At 35.8% G+C, this 15906-nt stretch overlaps 2 pseudogenes; both read left to right on the top strand.

Moving 5' to 3' along the window:
- The window catches only part of LOC149175143 (pectinesterase 2-like), a 44710-nt pseudogene extending 29354 nt beyond the window's left edge, over positions 1 to 15356 (top strand).
- Positions 5832 to 13763, top strand: LOC149175144 (protein DETOXIFICATION 33-like; annotated as a pseudogene).
- Positions 15357 to 15906: the final 550 nt, after the last annotated feature.

The following is a 15906-nucleotide window of genomic DNA, read 5'->3' as shown; positions in this document are numbered from 1 at the left end:
AATTATCTTTTGAACTGAAACAAAAAGGAATTACAAAGATGCTAGGTTATGACTTTAAATTTATCTAAAACAAGGAAAATAAAAGATTGTGAAATATGCACTTTAAGAAAAAGAGGAAGACATAGAGGGTTTGTTATCCACTATTTCCATTCCATAATTATACTAGGTGGAAAAAGTAAGCACAAAATGGAAGCAATGTTAGAAGAAATTCAAAATCACTTTACAGCTATAGGAGGATCTAAGTGTGTTAGATAAATTCATGTGGAGGAATGATTTGTTGCCGTATCATGACCACATATAATTATTCAAGAATTCCAACTTAAATAGAAGGTCCTTTTGGAATTTCACATTTTTACAGCAAGGGGACATTCACGGTTCTTCAAGACTTATCATTGTATTAAGAAGGTCTTATTCTAGAAAGGTATTAAATGTTATGTTCAAAAGTTTTTATTTGAATATGTCATTTTCCAAAGGAGAGATGATCAATACCCTAGCACTCCTACAACTACCAACCATACCAGCTCTACACTAGCTTTTGGTAGAGAATGATACCCATGTCATGTTTGATCTGAAACATTCTTTTGCACTCCTCTATTTCTATCATTTCATCAGAAAACCATGGTTTAGGATTCTATGTTGTTTACAACCCTATCCATCGAATTCCACTTTCTGTTGGAACACTGATGCCTAGGATTATGTTTGTTACAACCCTATGCATCTATTTCCCTCCTTCCTCTCCTTCTCTCCACCATTACTACAACTTCAATTTTAAGTTGTCTCATTTCCGTGTGTCGACCACCAGAGGAAGATGCCATTTCTCTTAGAGATCACCCCAATGTACACCCAACATTTGGATCCATGAGTTGGCTTGAATCTACCTTAATGAAGGCTTTGTTGGAAATAATACTCAGAGGGGGGGGGGTGGTTGAATCAGTATTAGCAAATCACTAACTTTTTCATTTCCATACTTAGATTCATATACGCCACTTCAGTTAAGGGAACCTGCGTGTACATGCAACTTTGTTTAATGCAACTAATGTATATCCAGTAAACTTATGATTCAGTTAATCCATTATATGTTGATCTTTAATTAGTGCATCAGAACTTCATTAACCATATGAACAGTAAACAGGTGTAGTAAAATAGAACAGATCATCACACATAGGAAGCACACATGAACACAATGATATAAGGTGGAAACCCAATGCGGGACAAAAACCACCTGCTGCTATTTTCTTTAAGATAAGAAAAACCTGTTTACAATCTTGTACTGGTGCAGACTCATACCAGTACGCAAGCACCCACCTGCAGAAGGGTACAACCTTCTCTCATTCTCCAGCTACTACTGGAACAGAGCTATAACCCCCTAGCTCTTGTACTAGCTGATCCATTTACTAGTACATAGGCGCCGGCCTACTGAAGGCTACAACCTTCTTGATTCATCACAACACCATAATATGAAGGCCACGTTTCATCCAATTTTCATATTGGACCCATCAACAAAATTGAAGCACAAATACAATCACCACTGCAATACAACCATCAACTACACTTGCATCATTCATTTCTGAATCACCGAACACTGAATCACTGAAACCCTGTCAACAAAACACAGTCACCAGAACACAGAGCAGAACACAGAACTCTGCAACAACAACCAGATCCAACTGCAACTTCAAATATCATATCTCACAATGTATACGCTACTATGATGAACCAAACCAAAGTGTATACGTGCTTCTACCAAAGTCAACCCGTGTACATATCTGCAAATATTTTCTCATAACTTTGGTGCTATTCCAAACATCAGTCATACCCAAATCATAACATTTATACAATAGAACATGCATCAATAATTCAGATCTAGTCTATCCATGATCAAACCACATAATGATAATGCATTCCAAGCCTTATGATCCTGATCCATCATCCATCATCAACCGCATAGGTGCATCCTTGGTTCAGATCAAGCAAAGCATCATAAACCCATAACCAGCATACTAGATCTCACACTTCATCAGATATTCAATCCTTGCACCCTTGCACTTTGGCCTAATGTTATTATTCTCCTTATATAGGTTTAGGCTTCTCTCAATACCATGGTTCAAAACCACGTAGGACCAATACCTTGGACCCAATACCTGGGGTCAATACCTCGAACCAAATACCATGGACCAAATACCACGGACCAAAACTTAGTTTTCCGACATGTACGCACCTTTCCTTCTGTGAAAGTGCATGTGTACATTATACGTGCCCTTGTATATAGTTAACCCGTGTGTATACACATCCTTGTCACAAAGAACTTGCGTATACCTCTCTGATCATTTTAGTTGTACTATGATCTGTCATTTGAGTGAGTTGCCATCAAGGACAACACCTGTATCATACCTATATCATAATGCCAACAAGCTTATTGAACCAATCCCCTCCTATTACATTTTTATGTGACAATTGGAGTGTTGATAACCCCTCACATACTACCTTACAAGCACTCCTCTATTTAAGATGTCCTGGGTACTAGTCTAGAATAAATCTGGAGCATGTCTCTAGGGAGCTTTCTTTCTCTCCTGCTACAGGTGCGAGATTTAGCTACAACAAGATCGATGAGGCAAACAATATTTATTTTACTTTGTTAGATTGAAACTACCTCACAGTTTTATTGGTTCACCTGTGATATGGGATGAAATTAAAATCCTCGGATCTCGTAATCCAAGTGTTAGTTAAAGAATTGATTAAAATGATAACATCACATAGAAGATCTTATTTTAATTTATATCTCAGCGTGTATGCATATGGGATATATATAACAGGTTTAGCATACAACCTAGAAGTGGAAGAACATAAATAATTCTACTAGTGTGAAATAGCTTTTCTTCCCTTCTTCTCACATTCCTTTCTTATTTATATATTATCTAAATGTTTTATTACGATCACATACATATTTATTCACATGAATTTCACTTTCATGTGCCACATGCACATGATCGGTAGAAAACACATTAATGAGCATTAACAATATACTTATTAGCATTAGAAGACTCTACTATACTTTTTTCCAAATTGATTTAGAAGTTTTTGATTTGTATAGTGTCTAAATGTTTTATTATGAGAAAATAATTATTAGTTCACATGAATATCCCTTTCGTGTGCCACATGATGTGTAAAAAACACATTAATGAGCATTAATGATTTGTTTATTAGCATTAGAAGACTCTACTATACTTTTTTCTAAATTGATTTAGGAAGTATATGAGGGGTGTCATCAAAGAAAGTATTTATATAACATGAACATTTTAAGGTCTCTTTGATCGAGTGGTTAAGGCATGTGTTTGCTAAGTACTCAGGGTTTCCTCACCAGAATTTGAATATCTCGCACAATGTTTTCATGCTTTTCAATAGTTCAGATTAGTAATGACACAATTATATTAAATATTTATTTATAATTTATTTATATATAGAATATATCACATTAAAGGAATTTGTAAAAGGCGTTGGTAACCTTTGATCTCTCAACAGCAGACATTTTGGGAAATCACGACTCTCGGAATATAAGATAATTTCGTAAAAAGTAATTCTCAGTGTCACTTCTGTGGTAGAGAATATTTTTTTCCATAGATCGATTAAGTAATATTGTTAAAATACTTCCATGTCATAATTCTCATTAGCACAAATTTCTCATGGGGGTCTATCATTTCTGTTTCAATGTTTTACATTGCAGGCTTCAAGAAAAGACAAAACATAAATGATAGGCAATATATATTTTCCTTCTTGTCCCTTTGTATCTTTTATTATATAATGCATGTATTTTAACACATATTCATTAACAATTGTTTTAGTTATATATTTATTTGTACTTCTTTTAAATATACTATTTTGCTCCTCTGCATACCTGTACTCTGCTAAAGTATCATTAGAGTTATAGAAAACTAAAGAAATTTAAAGCTTGCTCTTAAAATACAATGGTGATGATATATGGCCCACTCTACATCAGGGGAGAGGGAGAGTGGAGATGGGAGGTCCCCTTCATGTAAAGGGTCAAACATATTTAGGTACTATAGGGTTTTGGAGTGAGCATGAGTGACAATTACGATAGATTCTAACTTAATAATTCATGCAAACAAACTTTTGGTTGCCCCAATGTCGAGATATTTATGGCATGGATATGTCAATTGCAATTGCAATCACAAAGGTTCCCTCTTATTTGTGCCACTCCAATGGTCAAGAGATACAAAGAATTATTGACATAATATATAAGCTCAAGCCACATATTTTTGAGTTATTCTACAAAAAATGTTTAATAGAGTTGATCCATAGACATCCATAGTCAAATCCCCATTCCAACTCGTTGATTGATGGGCCAATTAGAGGCTATCATCTTAGAAAAATTGTGCAATAACATGTAAAATAACTTGGATGAGAAAGTGTCAAAAGTTTTCCTAATGATTTGAGGCACTTGTGAATAACTACAAGCGAAGGGGAAGATGGGTCATTGTAGCTCCATATGGAAGATTTTTATTTACTACAAGTTGTGATTTTTTTGGGTATGTGGCTTGAAGGATCACTTATTCCATAATAAAATCTCTTTTAAGATGAATATTGAACCTATGATTTAGAACCTTCTTATGACATACCACATAATTGGGGATGAGCACATGGTTATTCAAACATTAGGTACATTCTAGACTGTCATATTTTATTATTGATATGTGTTGTCTTGTTTGGCATAATTGCAATGTTTAGCTTGAGTAAAATTAGTTCAAGGGTTTTGTGGCATGTGTTACACAAGAATCTTTCTAAGCAATGTTGCACAATTTACTCCATCTGGGGGAAGGCTAGAGCTTGGAGTAAAGTGTGAAGAGATTGTGGAGATTGCGGCAACTAGTTTATTGCAGTAGTCATGTTTCTAATTAGCAACACCATTGGAAAATTTGCACCACTCTGTGATGTTTCCTTATAATGGTGTTGGCATGAAACATAAAGTTTCCAAAATTGTGCTTGCTATGAAGGAATTTGCAATATGTAAGCTAACAATAAAGGAACATGCATAGAATTCCCGAAACATTTTCTTTGCCAAAATAATAAGCTTCAATAGATTTTAGTATTACAGATGAAAAGTTTATAGTTATATTATGTATGAAAGTCATCCCCACTGCCTTATCTCTGGTTTGTAGTATGATGATGCATTACCAAGTTTTAATGAAATACTACAATTTCAGGAATATCTTTGTAGGATCAGTCAAAGTGGTTTGATTTGTACTCAATAGCATCAGGGAAGGACCCGAACCATGGATATTTTGGTTTGCGATTGAACATGGAAGAGCGTTTTGATAGATGAGTGGGTGGTTTCATTGGAGTAAAGTCTATAAATGGCAAGGATAAGATTTTCTATTTTCCGATTCCATATCCATAATTGTGGAGGAACAAATGTTGTAGGAGTAGATGTTTATAAACTCAATACAACAGATTGGAAATCAACATGCAATTTCAAAGATGAACTCAAAAGTTCATCTCATATCAAGTAGAGAGTTCATATATATTCTGCCTCTATTTCAAATGCTATTGTATATATATTCCAAGGGTCAAAATAACCCCAAAATAGTATGGGCGTGTCCTTAAATATTTTAGTGCAAATAATAATAAAATAACCACATATAACATCCATATGAAATCTATCATTGCTTGAACATGAAATACAAGATACACTAGAATAATTGCATGTAAAATCCATATAAAATCTATCATTTGCCGAAAATGAAATACAAGATATATGTGAAAATAAAGAAAAAACCAAAAAATAAAAAAATAAAAAAAAATTTCTAGCTTTGTGTAATCCCCAAACTACTATTACTTAATTAATGTCTTTCCATTACTTGATGTTTGTATGGTTGAAAATGCTATTACTTAATTAGGTCAATAGGCCTTCCTTTGAATCAGTTTAGTAGTCTACACTTTCATTCCATAATTGACATCTTGATCTTCTGTTGTTTGACATTTGGCACAATTTTTTCTCTATCCTATGATTAACATTTGGACCTTCTACTGTTTAACATCTGGCACAATTTTTTCTCTATCCGCTTGACATCTGTTTCCCACAGGCATCATTTTTCTGGGTTTCTCCACGTCTGGTTTGGTGGCATTATTCCTTAGCTCTCTCTAAAACCTGGTTATACCATGCACGATCAACAAGTTCAGTGCATTTACATTATGATGAAATGTAAATGACGAGTCAGCACGAGAAACTTGGATAGAATCCAAAAAGCTATGGGCTGTTTCAGGCCCTGTGATTTTCACTGCTCTATGCCAGTATTCGCTGGGAGCTATCACCGAGACCTTTGCTGGGCATTTGGGTACTATTGAATTAGATGTAGAGGTTACCGAGAACTCTGTTATAGCAGGGTCAGCCTTCAAAACTATGGTGGGCCAAACTAAAAACTATTTTCTATTGGTATTTTTTCTGTTTGTTTCAATTTTGTAAAGTTTGACTTGAATTGAATTGTAGCTTGGCATGGGTAGTGCACTAGAGACACTGTGTGGTCAAGCCTTTGGAGCAAGGTAGATACACATGCTGGGAGTGTATATGCAGAGGTCATGGATTATACTTCTTGTCACAGCATCAAGCTTAAACCTCATTTACATTTTTTCACCGCCCATATTGAAGTTCTTTGGGAAATCTTATGAGATTTTTGACTTGGCTGGCAAGTTTGCCATCTGGATGCTTCCTCAGTTATTTGCCTACGCACTAAATTTTCCAATGCATAAGTTCCTTCAATCGCAGAGAAAGGTCATGGCCATGGCCTGAATCGCTGCAGTGGCTTTAGTCATACACATTTTCTTGAGCTGGCTCTTTATTTTGAAGCTGGGATGGGGCTTGCCAAGAGTAGCCATAACTCTCAACCTTTCATGGGTTATAGTTGATGTGGGGTAGATGATATATATAATGTTGGGTGCCTTTCCTAGTTCATGGACTGGAATGTCACAGTTGGCATTCCAGGATTTTCCTGCCTTCATCAGGCTTTCCTTGGCTTCTGCTGTGATGCTACGTTTTTTTTTCTTCGATCATTTATTGCTATGCTCTCTGGTTATACTGTTTAGTTTGTTCAAATCTTAGCAAAAATACTCGTTCTGATCCTGTACTCTTTAATTGGCAACCTGGAGTTCTGGTATCTTATGATATTGATCGTTTTAGTTGGGCGCCTGAAAAATCTAGAAATTGCAGTAGACTCAATCTCCATTTGGTATGATAATTTGCAAAATCATTTCCTGTATCTAATATTCTTTATTGGTACATCAAAGTTACAGAGTATAGTAATTATCTTACTGGCAACCATTATGCCTTTGAAGTATGAATTTGAACGGATGGGAAATGATGATAGCCCTTGGATTCAATGTTGCTATCAGGTATGTTGGGTGTTTCCAGTTCTTCCCTATGATAGTCTGTTGAATTGAATAAAATCATTTGAGTCGTGCCCAAAACCCAGAGTATGACAATCTCTATCTGTATTCGGTTTGTTCTGCTATAGTGTGAGAGTGTCGAATGAACTTGGAGTTGGGTGCCCAAAGGCTAGACAGTTTGCAGTAGTAGTGGTGACCTTGACCTCACTAATGATAGGAATAACATGTATGATCATTATTTTCGGTACCAGAAAGGAATTTCCAGTGGCTTTTACGAATAACAAGGTGGTTATGCATGCAATATCCAAGCTAGCAACTTTGCTTACATTGTCAATGCTTCTCAATAGTGTGCAGCCAGTTCTATCTCGTAAGATCTTTAATAATTTATTTTCCTATCCTTCTTGTTCGAATTGCACAATACTGTTTGCATAGTGCAACATGTATAAAGTGAACAGAGTCCACTGGTTTGAGACTGTATTGAGGATTTTCTGTTTTTTCCTATCATTAATTTTCTGAGTAATTTTTTTTACATTCTGTATAACAGAGATGTAGTCTATGCTTTTATAATAAAATTACTGGCCATGAGATCCATTTTTAGAAAACCTTTTCCTGACCCCATCTATATTAGTGATATTGAAGAAAAACTATAATAGTCATTTTGTTCAACACATACTTACAAGCATAGTTCAGTAAGAATAGTTAGGTTTCTCACAGTGGTAAGGAAGAGGACTCACACGCTACAACATCTTAAGATAAATCCCAAGGTGTTGTTGCTATGTCTATACAATCAGTAATGCCAGTGGGTACCTATTAACTACTAATTGGCTAGGTCTGGTAATCAATGAGACCAAGATGGATGAACATTGAAATACCTTCATGGTCCCATTTATTGGGGGTTATGCTTGCTTCAATGGTAATTAGGGAGATAATATAGAACTTAGGGACTATTGGGTTGAGAATAAGTGTTTGCTCCTCTGAGTGTATTTACAATGTTCTTGAGCCTCCCACTTACTACTACTACCTACCTCCCCTTATAAAAATAATACTGATAAATGGGTCTTATTGCATTGCAAGAATGTGGCATTTAGGGATGCATTGTGTAATCTACTGATTGCGAAGAGCTTTATAGAATGGTGATGGATGCTCTGCATCATACTTACCTTGTTTGAAAAATTATTCTGAATCTCCTAGTTCAGAGTCATTGAACCTTTTTTCAGCTTTCCCCACTAGTCAAACTATGACTCAATCTGCCCAATGCCCCACCTCTTTCCTCCAAGGTCTTCCTCAGCTATGATCCCATGACAATCAATTATATTGTTAAGAGTTGATTCTATTTTTATTAGGTGCACTGAATTTCTCAGTGGTGATATATCACTTTCTTTTCTTTTTGGCAATGGTGAGACTACATCATAGTCATGTTTAAAAATAACACACGAATAAGGCTGGGAATTGAACGGGTGAATTAACATCTAAGAATGCCTTAACCACGCACCTGATCACCACTTATCCAAAACCTGTGACATCTGTAAAATACTTGGAACAAGCATTGCCAGTAAAGATCCTCCAACTAAGCTACCAAAAGGATTAAACTGACTGCTGAAACCCATATGTTCCATTCCTTCCATGACTGCTGCAATAGGGATGGCATGGATACATATTTCTTCAACTTCAACAAAATGTTTGTCTTGAGCAAATGGCAGCCGAAAAGTTAGAGACATTCATGACTTAGCATTTAATATCTCACTTTTTGCCTTGTAGAATGTCTTTTCCGGCCCTAAATTGTTTGCAAAAAAAAGGAGGGACTGAATTAACCTCTTGTCTAGCTTCTTCAACCCGCTTGTTTTCTTTTGAACATTCAGCTGTGCTTACTATTCCCATGTTCTCTACTAGAGAATGCACTTGAAAATATATGTTACTATTAGGATGTTCATGCCCAGTCCTATCATTAAGATCTTTGATCTTCCAATGATCCTCATCAACTGATATTGTTGGTTTCTTGTTCATTACACCTTCAATAGTTCTCCTATCATTCAATATTTCAAGACAAGATGCAGCTCTAGCCTCATAAGAAGAATCCAAACCAAGGGAATCAGAAAGCTTTACATCAACCCAACTATCCTCATCATTGTTGGGAGACTCACCTTTAGTAATATATTTCGGAAACTCATTCAGATCCCTCTGCAACATGTTATGTGGGATCCTTGTCAAATATTGCCAAATTCTGGTTGTGAGCTAATTCTATGTAAGATTCCTTGACCTCCTCAAATGCCTGAGTTCTATCTTCTTCCATTGAATGTAGAGAACTGTTGAAGGACCTATACATGAGGCTGGCCCTATTAAGTGGGTCACCTTTTCCTTCAGAAATAGTTTCTCCTTCACAGTTGGAATCGTAAATCCCTGCAGCATTTTCACAATGGACAGTGCATACCATTGTCACTATGAGGCTCTGGCAAACTGTATAATTCATGCAACTGGGTAGTGCTTCTTAAGCAAATGCTGGTCTTTCCATAAAATTGACTGCACCAAAAATGACATCCATAGATTTAGAGAAGCCTACACCACTGATTGAGAAAATCAAATCATGAAACTCTTCAAGAAACTCCATTTCTAATTTTTCCTTTCTAGGCAAAACAAATGGAAACATCCTCATGATCAAAATCCCAACACCCAAACATCTGTGAAATAAAACTTATTTATCAGCACGTGATAGACCAACCAAGACTTCAGGCAGAAACATTTAAACTGTTAATACTTGCAAAAAAAATATTCACCACGATTCCATAAAGTTGGAATCTAATAAAATAGACTAGAAACTACCCTAAAACAAATCCATTCACCAGGAATATAATCAAAGCTTGATAAATCAAAGCATGATTAATATTTCTGTAGCTCTAATATATGATACACCATAAAATTTGTCATTTTTAATGTGCTTCGGCCATCCTGTCTGTCAAGATATGTATAGCTGAGATTCTTGGGGGATTTCACGTGCCTTAAAGAGTCTCTACATTTTTAAATTTTTTTTTCAGTAGTTGTACGTTTGAATGAAAACAATGCATTTTTTCTGTTCTTCTCTCTTAATTCCCTTGGTGTTGCCTTTAAAGCATAATTATTGAGAAAACCATATAAACTAGTTAGTGAGCCTTATGAAAAGTAACAATGCTAAACCATAGAAGCCCGCTTGGTCATATATGAGTGTTGCATTACCCAAATTGAATTTGAAGTTTTCTTGATGCAATATCTATAGGAGTCGTGAGTTTTTTCATTTAGTAAATTACTCTAGGTAAGTTAGCCGTCAAGAACCAATCAACTCCTAGGACTTGGAGAATGAATAACAGGTTTGCAGGTTCTTCAGCTGTCTAAAATTTGGAATATACATGTGATCTGAAGTTGTGGAATTTTTCATGATTAACTCAATGACAAGCATTGATCTGTCATATGATCATACTGACTCCTGAATTCCGTAGAATTCTTGGATTTGATATCATTTTTGCTCTTCTGAATGTTTGCATGTGTTCCTTCATCCTTACCAAATTATTTAGGGGCTGCTTATATGCCACGTACCTTTATAAGCTCTTCACTTGAAGTTTCATTTCCCATAGGACCATCATTCCAGAGAGATACATATTTAACTTTCTTAACACCGTGATTCTTAACATTACTTGAAGCACATTTTTAATCGAAATGGCTAGATTTATAGCTTGTCTTATGACTTACAAAGGAGTACACACAGTTTAGTTGCCAACAACTAAGAAGTCTGCAAAATATATAGGTCTCAAGCACCATTGTTATTCAATCCTAATATAGTTCCGAAGATCTCAAGGCAGTTGCAGAATGACTCCTTCCAACTACACACGGATATATAAGGGGTTTTGACATTGGAAGTGGATATGATTTTCCTTGCCTTGGAATCTGTATAAGTAGCAACTGTAACCATGGATATAGCATACTACTCTAGTACTTGATCGCTAGTGTGCTTGTGAGTTACGTTGGAAAATGTTTCTATAGATAAGGGTAGGAATTTGCTACAATGATCTCTTGCTTTTTCTCCAACTGCATTTTGTAGATGCTCCAACAGTATAAATATTATATATTAAATCCGCATATATTATAAACATATTAAATTTCCAAACCATACATCAAAGGCATCCAACAATGCTCAGAAAGTTTTAGTCTAAGCCACCCACCTTGTTAGAACTCCACTACTATTAGGGGTTGATTTCTTCTAGAATATGTAGCTACTTATCCTTGTACACGGATTACGGTGACAGTAGGTCATGGTGACACCTATCAAGGTTGTAGTACTTGTAATTTTAAAATCTGAAAGAAAGGTGCAAAGATGCAAGACAAAACATAACTTTTAGGGTTTCTTTTTATGATTCTTTCTTTTTATCAGCAATGTGCTTTTTAAGTTTGTAGGGTCTATGTGCATCCCACATTAGAAGACTGGAAACACCCCCTCTAGGTTGAAAATAGTTAGCCTCTAGGAGGTGGCCAGGAAAGAGTTTAGAAAGTTTTCCATGAGATTTTTGCAAGTTAGCTTATGATCTACAAGAGCATTTATGGCTTGGATTCTTCAACAACTCTAGTATTTGATCGCTAGTGTGCTTGTGAGTTATGTTGGAACATGTTTCTATAGATAAGGGTAGGAATTTTCTACAATGATCCCTTGATTTTTCTCCAATTGCATTTAGATGCTCCAACAGTAAAAATATTATAAATTTATTTTATATATTTTTAAATTAGGAAATATTCATTTTCCATGAAGGTAAGAAAGGTAAAAATACTTTTTCTATATTATTAAATTTATATAGGTGATTTTAGCTTAAAGTTTACGAATCTCAGAAAGATTAAAAATTATAATTAATTAGGGAATAAATTTAATATTTCCATTAATTAAATCAATTAAGATTTGAAGAAAAATTGAATTCGTATTATATTTTTCTTTTTTATATTGAAATTTGATTATGTTTTTGTCTTTTACATGGGGATTTAGTGGAAAATTTTGGTATTTCTTTAGTGTATATAAGAAGCATATCGTTAGAATGTTTTTGTAAAATTAAATAAATATTATCAATTATATTATATTGTATAGTGTGTTTTATGTTGGTAACTTAGAAGACATTGTATTATAGAAAATGTACACAAATTACATGCATATGATCTTTATGATGTACATAGATTACATAGAGAACGACCAAAAGAACAAAACAAGAAAAGTAAATTTAGGTTGGAAAAACTTGTTTAGATGTCAAGAAGATTGTCAAATTCTTGGATATAATATTTTATGTGTTATTTTTCATTATCAATCTCTAATCTCATGGATAGAATCCTTTATCTGTTATTCTGTATTATGATTTTGAGTAAAGTGATCTACGATGTACTATGAACACCTGCACATATGCTTTGCTACCTTCAATGTGAAGGTCAAAGAAAATTGCATCATTCAAAATTCAGTATTCCAAATCAAAGTTCATTTAATACTCGATTATGGAAACCAAAATACATTTTTTTCAATTTAAAAATCTTATCCGCCTCTCTTTGCACCTTTTGGAACAATTGCTAGTTAATATATTTCCATTACTTAATATGTGTATCTTTAAAAATGCTATTACTTAATTAATGTCTCATCTTTGAAAATGCTTATGGCAAGGTAGGATCAAAGACTAACATGTGACTCAATACCTACAGGGAGTGATCACAAATTCCGCGTTTTTTGACTTTTGATTATCGTTCGGGGATGTTTCGGTGGCCTCTTTTTTCGGCAGGTTAAAACTGTGGTCAACATGTTATTATAAAAGTATTTGGTGAATAAATGGCAGGCTAATGTCGCTTTAGAGAGTTCTTTAGGGAATGAGAGAATTCAACGTAGGTTGGCGGCTACTTACAGAGATACCCTTTCCCTGCATTTTCATGTCTGGTTTTGGCAAATTCTGCCTTCTAAACTATGTACTGCATTGTGTTATAAAATCTATTTTATAATTGAATTCGTTAGACGCGAAATTTCTATCGGCGATGCCGCGTTAAAACGTCAAATGGATGAGTGTACGACCTCAACGGAATTAGAATAGCTAGGCTGCGCAATCCATATTTGGTTGAGGTAAAAGAGGTCAACTGGACGAGGCGTAAGATACTCCCCACAGGCTGCAAGTTACGTCCATCCATCCACCTGCGTCAAGGCTGTGGATATGGCCAGAATCTTCTACTTTGAGAGCAAATATTCTGTCGCGTGGATGCCACAATTTCTGTCCCTTGGGGGGGCCCTCTGTGGAAGACGCCCAAGGCGATGTAAGATACGTGCCGCCTCAGTTGATATGGCATCGGTAATCGATCCGCGCAGTGTTCCGGAGTTGTTGAAAGTCGTATAGGTTATTTGTCGCAACATCACCTCCTGCTCATAGATATATATATGTTTTGTGAGAAAGAGTGAGACCACAGTTTGGTGGGAGATGGCATAAACTCCACTGTGATCACTGGAAGTAGGAGCGTTGTGGACGGATGGACAACATTTCGCTCTGCAACAGTTGGTAAGCTGTTTACTCGTTTCTCTGGTTATGTTTTTAGTTCTTCCTTTGTCGCGATGTAGCCCTCGTGTGAGACTGAGGTGTTGCTAATTTTGACAAATGTGTTATGTATATATTGCATGAATCCAACAAATCCCTCCTTACATTTCCTCGTTTTCTGTTCTGACTATTTTTTATTAATCACTCTGAGAATTACCTGGCTTATGTTCAATAACATCATGGACATCCTTGCAGAATCCCAGAATAATTCAGAATCTGGCTGTCTCGAGAGGTCAATTGTGGATTTCAGATTCTGGGATATTTTTAGAATTTGGGATATTCTTAGAATCTGATAGTCTGGACCTTTTTCAGATTCCAGAATATTTTCCTGAGGTCATAATTGTTTAACGAGGTCTTTTCCTAAATATTGTCTAGACACTTAAAAGCTAGATAAGTTGGGTATTTATATGTAGATTGTAGATTCGATGAATATCCCAGAATTTGATAGTCACGCTAGGGGTCAAACGATTAACCCATCCTTAACTTCAAATTCTCAAATTCTAAAATATTCCCATAATCCGGTCAAAGTTAAGAATTTTTGAATTTGCGTATCATGGAATTTAAGAAGGATATGCCACTTTTGTAAACATTCTTAGTGTAGCTTCTTCTTTATTTATTACAACTTCGCTGTCTTCATCCGTTACTATACAGTCCCTTTGGCTGGAGTTTTCTTTTATGGTCGCGTTGATTCGTGAAATATTTGTGATCGCAGCTGTCGTGGGGCAAGGCTTTATCGCTCGGGACATCACTTTCGAGAACACTGCGGGACCAGAGAAGCATCAGGCTGTCGCCCTCCGAGTTGGGTCGGATCTATCAGCATTCTACCGCTGCAGCTTTAAAGGCTACCAAGATACTCTCTACGCACACTCTCTTCGACAGTTCTACACGGAATGCGACATTTATGGCACAGTTGACTTTATCTTCGGCAACGCTGCAGCTGTGTTTCAAAACTGCAATCTATTGGGTAGAAAACCGATGGATAATCAAAAGAATTGTTTTACGGCTGAAGGAAGAGATGATCCAAATCAAAACACTAGAATCTCTATTCAAAACTGCAACGTCTCTGCTGCGCCTGATCTCGCTCCGGTGAATAGCTCTTTCCAAACATTCTTGGGAAGGCCATGGAAAAATTACTCTCGTACGGTTTATATCGAATCATATATAGATGATGTCGTCGATCCTGCGGGTTGGCTGGAATGGTCGGGGGACTTTGCTTTGACGACGCTCTGTTATGGCGAATATATGAATTCGGGACCCGGAGCAGGAACTACAGAGCGAGTTCAATGGCATGGATATCACACCATGAATATTTCTAATGCTCAAAATTTCACAGTGGCTAATTTCATTTCTGGTGATGCATGGATAGAAGACGTGCCCTTCGATTCAGCCTTAGATTAACAAGAATGACAATGTTTTCTTCTACTCGTCACTAAGAGCTGCTTGGCAGGATTGAAGCAAAATTCAGCAACAGCAAGACTAGCATTCGAATTATCTCCGACGTTCATTGTTTCTTAATTTCAAGTGTAGCATTCTTTATCAGTTCAACTGTAGAATTATTTATTGATTTCAATGTAGCATTCGAGTGCGATGCAACCGTAAATAATCTACGTTAAAGCCTTTGATTCAAGTCTATTCATACATGTTCTCTTGGCCGAAACCTTCAGCGTAATTCCATGACCGTCGTGCGGCACTCTACAAACTTGTTGAAAATCTAGAGATATCAATGACACTTAAAAATAAGTTTCCTCGTAATGTTATGCATTTGTTTTATAAGTATTATTATTGGTAAGCGATGACTTTCGTACCAATTCATTAAAATAAGCGGTGACTTTCATTTTTTATTTTAATCGACGGTCCACATAAATCCTAGAATGAATATGTCGATATCGAAGGAAGGTATATCTTTCGTCTTAGTCGATAAATCCTAGAATGAATATGTCGATATCGA

This window comes from Pinus tabuliformis, chromosome 4_1, assembly GCF_031772625.1.
Source record: "Pinus tabuliformis cultivar Carrire ecotype Pingquan chromosome 4_1, CPIR1, whole genome shotgun sequence".
Taxonomy (NCBI): domain Eukaryota; kingdom Viridiplantae; phylum Streptophyta; class Pinopsida; order Pinales; family Pinaceae; genus Pinus; species Pinus tabuliformis.
Note: the sequence above shows the minus strand (reverse complement) of the source record. Positions and strands in the feature narration are given on the sequence as shown.